Raw genomic sequence first — 8,856 nt, 5'->3', positions numbered from 1 at the left:
TCCAATTTATTTTTTGGTCAAAGGTCATACCAAGGAATCTAACTTCGTCTACATATTTAAGCTATCCTTAATTTAAATAGAAGTTATTCGGTTTTATTTGGTAACTTTTCGTAAAACGTACTGCTTTGGTTTTGGGGGTATTGAACTGAAGACCACTTGTGACTGACCATTCTTCATAATGATTTATGGCTTTTGAACATGGTTATAAATGGTTGTTAGGTTCTTTTCTCTAAAAAGTATAAATAAATCATCTGCATATAGCCTAGCTTTAACAGGATGTTTAATGTTTTCGGTAATAGAATTCACAGCTACAAGAAACAGAGTAGTGCTAAAGTTTAAGCCCTGTGGTATACCATTTTCTTGATTTTTTGTTGAGGAATATACGCCATCTATTCTGACTTGAAATTGTCTATTTTTTTGTTTGTTATGTATTTGAGTATATTACCTCTTATTTTCCATTCGCGGAGCGTTTTTAAAATTGAATATTTCCATACTGAATCCTAGACTTTACTTATGTCGAAAAATATTCCAATACAGTGTTGTTTAATTGCGAAAGCCTCATGTATTTCAGATTTTACATCAATTAGGTTGTCTACAGTAAAACGACGCTTTCTGAAGCCACTTTGCTCTGGTATAATTAATTTCTTTGATTTCAGATATCACCATGAGTATGTTATTTATTATTTTCTCTAGCATTTTGCCCATACTACAAGTAAGATATATTGGCCTATATGTTTCGGGATCTGATTTTGATTTACTTTGTTTAGGAATAGGGCATTATTATTGAATTTCTCCAGGATTCTGGAAATACATTTTTCGAGAATATTAGGTTGTACCTGCTGAGTAAATATTCTTTAGATGGGTAGGTGAGGTTTTTTAGAAAAATAGTGTGTATATTATCTGGCCCAGGGCACGAGTTCTTACAGTTTTTTCATTACCGTTTCTAATTCATCCATCGATATTGGAATGTTTATTTCGCTGTTATTTTGATCTTTATAGTCTATGGTATATTTTTCTCCATGTTTTTTTCTTTAAGAAGTTTGGTGAATAGTTTGCATCGCTTCAGTTTTTTTCATAATCCAATGTCAGTATATTTGATACTTCCTTTTGAGATTTATATATTACATTATTTTGCTCTAACAGATTTATCCTCTTGTGTGATTTTGTACCAGATATTCTTTTTACTTTTTTCCATACAGTTGTCATTGGAGTAGAACTGTAAATTGTTGAAACGTATGTTATCCAAGATTCGCGCTTTGCTTTTTTGATAGTAAATCTGGCTATAGTTCGTAATCGTTTGAATTCTAACGAGTTTTGGGCATTGTTCTGTCATTTGAATTTATTAAACGCATTTTTGGATCATTGTATTGCTTGTTTGCATTCATGATTACACCAAGGAACTGGATGGAATTTACTGGCGATGGTAATTTTCCCAATACTTTTATCTGCTGAATCTATTATCAGTTTTGTAATAAAATCTACTTCTTCATTCACATTACTGTTTTGACTTATGGCATGCAAGTTGTGTTAGATATGGTTTTAAAATTTCTTCCAATCCGCATTTTTTAAGTTCTATTTTACTTCTGGTATAGCTGTAGATGATTCTTCATTATGAATTATAACAGAATAGTGATCACTATCCTATGGCTCCGGTAATACATCCCATGAAAGTATATGCGTTATTGATGGTTCGCATATGGATAAGTCAATAGCAGAACCTTCACCCGTTGTTATGTCGAAACGGGTGTCTCGTCCATCATTAAGTAGATTTAAGTTGAATTTTTTCAGAAGGGATTCTGTTTTTCTACCAAGACTTGTTAATTTTTTTGAACCCCATAAAGGGTTATGTGCGTTGAAGTCTCCGACAATTAGTCATGGAGTAGGCATTTGATCTAAGAGGTCCGATATTTCGTTTTGGTTAAGTTCTTGTTTGGGGGGAATGTATATGTTGCATACGGAAAAGGTAGTTACGTCTTTGTTTCTGACTGCAATTGCCTCGAAGTTTATTTCTAATGGTATTTCTATACTATTAATGTCGTTCTTTATGTATATCGCTACTGCTCCGCTGGCTATTTTAGCATGTTGTCGATTTTTAAAGAAACAATTCAAGTTTTTTAGTTTACGGATTTTGTTGTCGATTTTTAAAGAAACAATTCAAGTTTTTTAGTTTACGGATTTTGTTGTCGATTTTTAAAGAAACAATTAAAGTTTTTTAGTTTATGTACAGTGTTGCTTTTAAAATTAGTTTCTTGTAAACCTAGAATCATTGGTCTGTATTTTGAAATTAGTATTTGCAACATTTCTAAATGGCTGTCATACCCATTTAGATTCCATTGAATTAAACTGTTGAATGTTATTATTATGTTAGTATGTGTCTATAGAGGTATCGCTCATTGCCTCGATATGGAAGTTTGGATCAATTTGTCGAAGAATTTTATTTCTTATTCGGGTGCATGTACTTTTAATTTTTCTGTCATTCCTATTCGAAAAGCCAACGAGTCAACACTTCGGCTTCTTCAAATAGTATTTCTTATAAAAAAAACTTGTCAGTTAATGTGTTTTGTTATCAAGTAATTATTGAAAGTGAAAAGTTTTTTGTGAAACAACTTGGTATGTAAACTTTATAATTAATACAAACACAATAAATAGGCCAGGCATTGCGCCTGATTTTTATTAAATATTTTGGCATCCAGAATATTTAAAAATGCTTCTTCAACCCACCGCTCCAAGCTACGCAGCTGTTACCACATCAAAAACAACAAAACCTACACCAGTGACCACATCATATCCTAGCAGAAAGCAGGCAATAGTATTAAATGCTCTTCCGGATACAGCTCTCTTCGATTACATTAGGGCGATCGGTGAAATCGTAACACCAAAGCGTATTACCCACGCTTCCCGCATATCTAACCAACGCATTTGCATCTTTCTTGCTTCTATTTCTGACGTCGATATTCTTCTTAAAAACAATCCCACCGTTTCCGTTAAAAATGAAATTGTCCACATCCGCAGACTCATTTCCCCAACTAAAAGATTGTTAATATCTAATGTATTTCCATCGATTCCAAATCAACTTATCGAGCAGGCATTAAAAAACGAACTTGGTCTGCAACTAGCCTCACCTGTATCTCAGATTCGTACAGGCTCACCCGATGAAGATTATTCCCATATATTAAGTTTTCGACGGTCTATCTACGTAATACCAGATAAAGACAATTTCGAAATACAAACCTCCGTATTAATACATTTTGAAAACACTTCCTTCCGAATCTTCGTTACATCAGACAAACTAGAATGTTTCCTTTGCCAAAAAGCCGGACATACGGCTGAAACCTGCCAAAACCCACCGGATACCACTACCCACCCCCGTTTCGCCCAAGTACCTAATGAATCCACCAACAATAGCCCCAACGCACCTTCCGGCACCTTTCACACTTCTGACCCAAATTCTGCCTCCGACAATTTATCCAACATCACACCTCTACCTTAAGATCAACCTCAACCTACAACTCCTACTATCGCCCTCCTGAAAAGAGCCCATTCAACTGACTCAAGCCTCGATTCTCCCCCTGTAATTGCCATTTCAGATCCTACTACTCACACTCCAATAGATCCACATTCCCTCGATGACACCTCCTTCCGGGCCCCATAAATCAGCCCCTAAAAAAAATCGAAAACCAAAGATACAAAACCATCAGCCACTATCAGCCCGTCTGCCCGCTTAATCATAGAAAATCTTATAGCAGCAAACCCATCATCCTTTTCAATTAACTCGCTACAACTAATTGCTTTCTTGGAAAATTCTTTCGACTGCCATGACCCCTTAGCTGAAGCATACCAATTTACTACGAACATTAACGCCCTTCTTGATGACCTTAAACAAATATACCATAATATCTCTGATAGATCACTTAAAAATCGTATAACTCGCCTACAAAAAAAAATTAAGGCTACGATGAATCTAAATGATGTTATTGACACTGTTAGTCTTGCATCTGTTAGCTCTAATGACAGTGACCCATCCTTAGACAAAACCGACCTGCCTTAATTTATAACTTTTATATTCACTATAATTCAATGGAATTGCGACGGATATTATCCGCGCTTAGAACGCCTGCAGCTACTGATATCTCTCCACCACCCCACCTTCATTTGCTTACAGGAAACTAACTTCACGTCAACTAATCTCCATACACTCAAAGATTTTGAAGGGTATCATTACATCAGATCTGTCTGCTCCAGAGCTAGTGGAGGTGCATCTATATTTGCTTCTAAAGACCATTACTCCACTCTTCTTCCTCTGACTACCAATCTCGAAGCCGTCGCCATCACTACTTACTGCCCTAAGAAACTTACAATATGCTCTATATACATCCCTCCTGACTACATTCTAAAGGAAGAAGAACTTCTTGATTTAGTATACCAACTCCCCCAACCCTATATAATTGTAGGAGACTTCAACGCCCACAACACTATGTGGGGCTCCTCGCGTACATTCGGACGTGGTAAAGTTGTTGAAAATATTCTTGATTGCACTACTTCATGTATCCTTAATACGGGATCACACACCCACTTTAACATTGCTTCGAGTGCTTTTTCTGCCATCGACCTAAGCATATGTGATCCCAAATCGGCCCCCAAATTATCCTGGCAAACAGCGGACGACCTTCACGACAGCAACCATTTCCCTATAATTATACGTGACAACACCTATGACCAAGTTTCAGTGAGAAGTTATTGGCGCTTCAAGGCTAATTGGCCAGAGTTCTCCAAAAAATCGGAATCCCTAATATGTAAATTACCTAACTCTAATAATATCGATGATTCCATAAAACTATTCTCAGATGCCATAATTAAAGCAGCATTAACTCATATTGGCAAAACTACAATTACCTCCCGACATAAAGTTGTTCCTTGGTGGAACTCTCAATGTGAACTCGCAATTCGACAATCAAAGACTGCGCTCAATCAATACCGCAAACATAAAAGTCCTGAAAATCTAATTAAGTATAAAAAGCTGAAAGCCAAAGCCAAATACGTTGTCAAACAGAGCAAGAAAACATCCTGGCATAACTATGTATCGTCTTTGAATGATAACACAAATCCCTCCCAAATGTGGAAAAAAATTCGACAAGTTCAGGGACAAAAAACTAACACCAAAATTACCCATTTAATCTCTAACAGCACTTCTTCTAGCAACAGCCAAATTATTTGCAATACCCTGGCTAATACATTTGAGGAACAATTTCACAACAAACTCAAACCCCTAATTTCATCCTCTACACAAGAACCGCTCTCCTACAACCTCACTTCACAGCACTTACAAGATATCGACAATATTAATTCTCCTTTCTCACTTTCTGAACTTACATCTGCTTTATCCTCATGCAAAAATACTTCTGCCGGCCCTGATGATATCCCTTATATTTTTCTTAAAAACCTACCCAACCGCTGCCTCACTTTCCTGTTAGACATATATAACTCTATCTGGTCTTCTCAAATATTTCCTACTCAATGGAACACATCCGTAATTATACCTGTCCTAAAACATGGCCAAACACCAATCTTTCCACAGTCCTATAGACCGATTTCTCTCACTTGCACCATGTGCAAATTAATGGAAAAGATGATAAACAGACGTCTTTTATGGTTTATTGACAAACACCAAATTTTACCTAAAGAACAATCCGGTTTTCGCCGACATCGTTCCACAAGCGATAACCTCGTCCTCCTTCATACCCACATCGCCGGAGCTATTAATAACAGTCAAGAAGTGATTGCCTGCATTTTTGATATTGAAGCTGCCTTCGATAAAATACCTAGACAGGTTATTCTCGATAAACTATTATTATATGGCCTTAATGGTAATATTTTTAAATTCATCAAGCACTTTCTTAGCTCTAGATCTTTCAGAGTCTCTGTAAATGGTTGTATATCATCACCACACATCCAACAAGACGGAGTCCCTCAAGGCTCTGTATTAAGCCCCACATTGTTTATTTTATCAATTAACCATATATGCCACAGTCTTCCCTCCCCAGTCAAATTTACTTCATATGCTGATGACCTTGTAATTTATTGCCATGGTGTTGCGACCACTACTACTTGCAAACTTCTCCAAACATCTGTGGACTTATTACAAAATAGATTGACTGCCATCGGCCTGTCCCTCTCATCTACAAAATCACAACTCATTAAATTTACCAGAAAAACACTCTCCACTGCCCCTAAAATCTTAGTGAATAACCACCCTCTCCCAGTCGTTGATCACCGCAAAATTCTAGGACTAATATTCGACTCCTGACTTTCTTGGAAACTACATATTCAGGAAACTAGAGCAGAGTGCCTAAAACGTTTAAATATTATCAAAACACTTTCCCACTACCAATGGGGCGCTAACGAATGTACACTATTAAAAGTATATAGGTCTCTCATTCGCTCTAAACTCGATTACGGCAGCTTTATATATATGTCAGCATCCAAAACATCTTTACAAACCCTTAATTCTGTGCATATTACTGCTATCCGCCTCTGTTTAAGAGCTTTTCGTAGCAGTCCAGCTGAGAGCCTCTACCGCGAAGCCAACGAACCTCCTCTTTGGCTTAGGCGCCAATATCTCCTCCTTTCTTACGCTGCCTCTACTTCAGCTAACCTTTCTAATCCAGTACACACACTGCTGACACTACCCAACTATACTAGTACTCACCCTCCTGCTCCACGCATACACACTATCGCCCTCTTACTTCCAACTTTAATACCACATATAAATTTATCCCTAACTAACCCTCTCCCGATCCCGCAGAACTCTCCTTGGACCAAAACTTTACCGAAATTTAATGTGTCACTTACAAAGTTTAGTAAGGCAGAAACCAACCAGGATTTGATTAGGAAATCCTTACTAGAAATTCTTAATTTTAAGAAATTCGATCGGGTACTCTACACTGACGCATCAAAGAGCGAAACGGGGGTTGGTTGTGCGGTTACCACTACGGAAACAGTCGTTAGTTCATGTCAAATACCTGCCACATGCAGCGTTCACACTGGTGAACTATATGCTATTTACCAAGCCTTCAAACTCTGTACAGCACCCAATCAACATATTGCCATCTGTACAGACTCCCTTGCCTCTATCCAGTCCATCAATAATCTATTTACTAATCACCCTCTTGTAGAAAAAATCCATGATATTTACCAAAATCTTATCATCCACGACATCCATATCACTATCATATGGATTCCCTCCCACATCGGGATTATGGGTAACGACAACGCCGATCGCTTTGCCAAAGAAGCTGCTGTATCCAATTGTACACCACGTAATATACAAATTGCCAGTGACCTAAAAACTAGTATAAAGAAACTCTTACGAAATTACTGGCAGAATCATTGGAACCAATCCACTACATTTTTACACCAAATAGATCAGACGATTGAGCGGTTCGTTATCCCTGGTATAACTAGAAATGAGATGGTTGTTGCTAGAAGATTGCGTATTGGTCACACCAGATGTACACATGGTCACCTAATGAATTCTGCACCTAAGCCAATCTGTCACTATTGCCAATCTCCACTAAGCGTTCTACACATCCTTGTGGACTGCCCTCATTACAATAAACGACGCCAAGAACTGGGCATGGAAGGCGACATCAAAGATATATTATCGAACCAGAGCCAAGTCATCACAGCTATCCAGTTCCTGAAGCTAGAAAACTTATTAAATAGTATATAACTATAGTATATAATATGTAATTGTACCTTTATAATTGTATCCACGGTGCCTCGTGCTAATGGCCGAAGCTGTCACAAGCACGTTAAATTAAAAAAAAAAAAAAAAAAAAATTTCTGTCATTTAGTTTAGACTATATTTTTGTCAGTAGATCTGTGACCTCAGAAAATCCTGTCCAGTCGAAATCGAAGAAATCTATTAGTTGTTTGCAGTTTAAGAAATAATTGGAATTTTGGTCCAATTTTCTGATCCAGTTTCTTTTCTTGGTTTAATTTAGTCTTTTTCTCCTTGTTTTTTGGTAATTTAAAGATGTGTTCTGATGAAGGAATTGGGGACGGTGTAGAACGCTTAGAAACTGTGCGGTTCTTTGGTACTGAATCTGTTTCTATTTGATTAGTTAGGAGTTTTGTATTTGGTGTTTTATGGTGCACAGTTTGTTCGTTCAGTTGAGTTTGCTTTTGTTGAATGGCACTAGTTACTTCTTTAGTCACCTGATTGTCACTATTTTCAATAGGGTTCTTACCTGCTTCTATATTGTGAGGTGTAGAAGTTGTGTCGCCTGATATAGATACCTTTGCTGGACAGTCTTTTGCTAAGTGCTTGGTGTTTTTGCATATTTGGCAAGTCTGGTTATCTAAAGATTAGAATATTCTATATGATGTCTCCTCGTAAGTAATAACAAACGAATCGGGTAAGGTATGGTTGGTTAAAGAGGATATGTAGGTTTGCTGCCTGAAGCTTAACATATGCTGGAATTCAGGACTTGAAGTACCTATCCGTAGAAACGACAGGGGTGACAAAAGTTTGACATCAAGTACTTGCAGTTCAGATTCTAAGATTATTTGTTGAATGAGCGAACATACGTTAGAAAGTACTAGTCATTGGCTGGGGGTGATTAGTCGACGTGCTTGTAAGAGTTGTTGATTAATGTTGATTTTTCCGTGGTTGGTAATAAAATCATTGACCAATTTTTCATTTGCTAAGTAAATACATATTCTGTTGTTAAATAGCCTTGAACAGAAGATAATATTGATTGGTCGAATTATTAGGCTTAAACTGTAAAGGTAATCTTCAATTTTAGTGTTGTCTATTGCATCAAATACGATTGTTTGATTTCTTGCCGGAAAAAT

The sequence above is a fragment of the Diabrotica undecimpunctata genome, chromosome 8 (assembly GCF_040954645.1).
Source record: "Diabrotica undecimpunctata isolate CICGRU chromosome 8, icDiaUnde3, whole genome shotgun sequence".
Lineage (NCBI taxonomy): Eukaryota > Metazoa > Arthropoda > Insecta > Coleoptera > Chrysomelidae > Diabrotica > Diabrotica undecimpunctata.
This window is presented reverse-complemented; position numbering follows the sequence as displayed.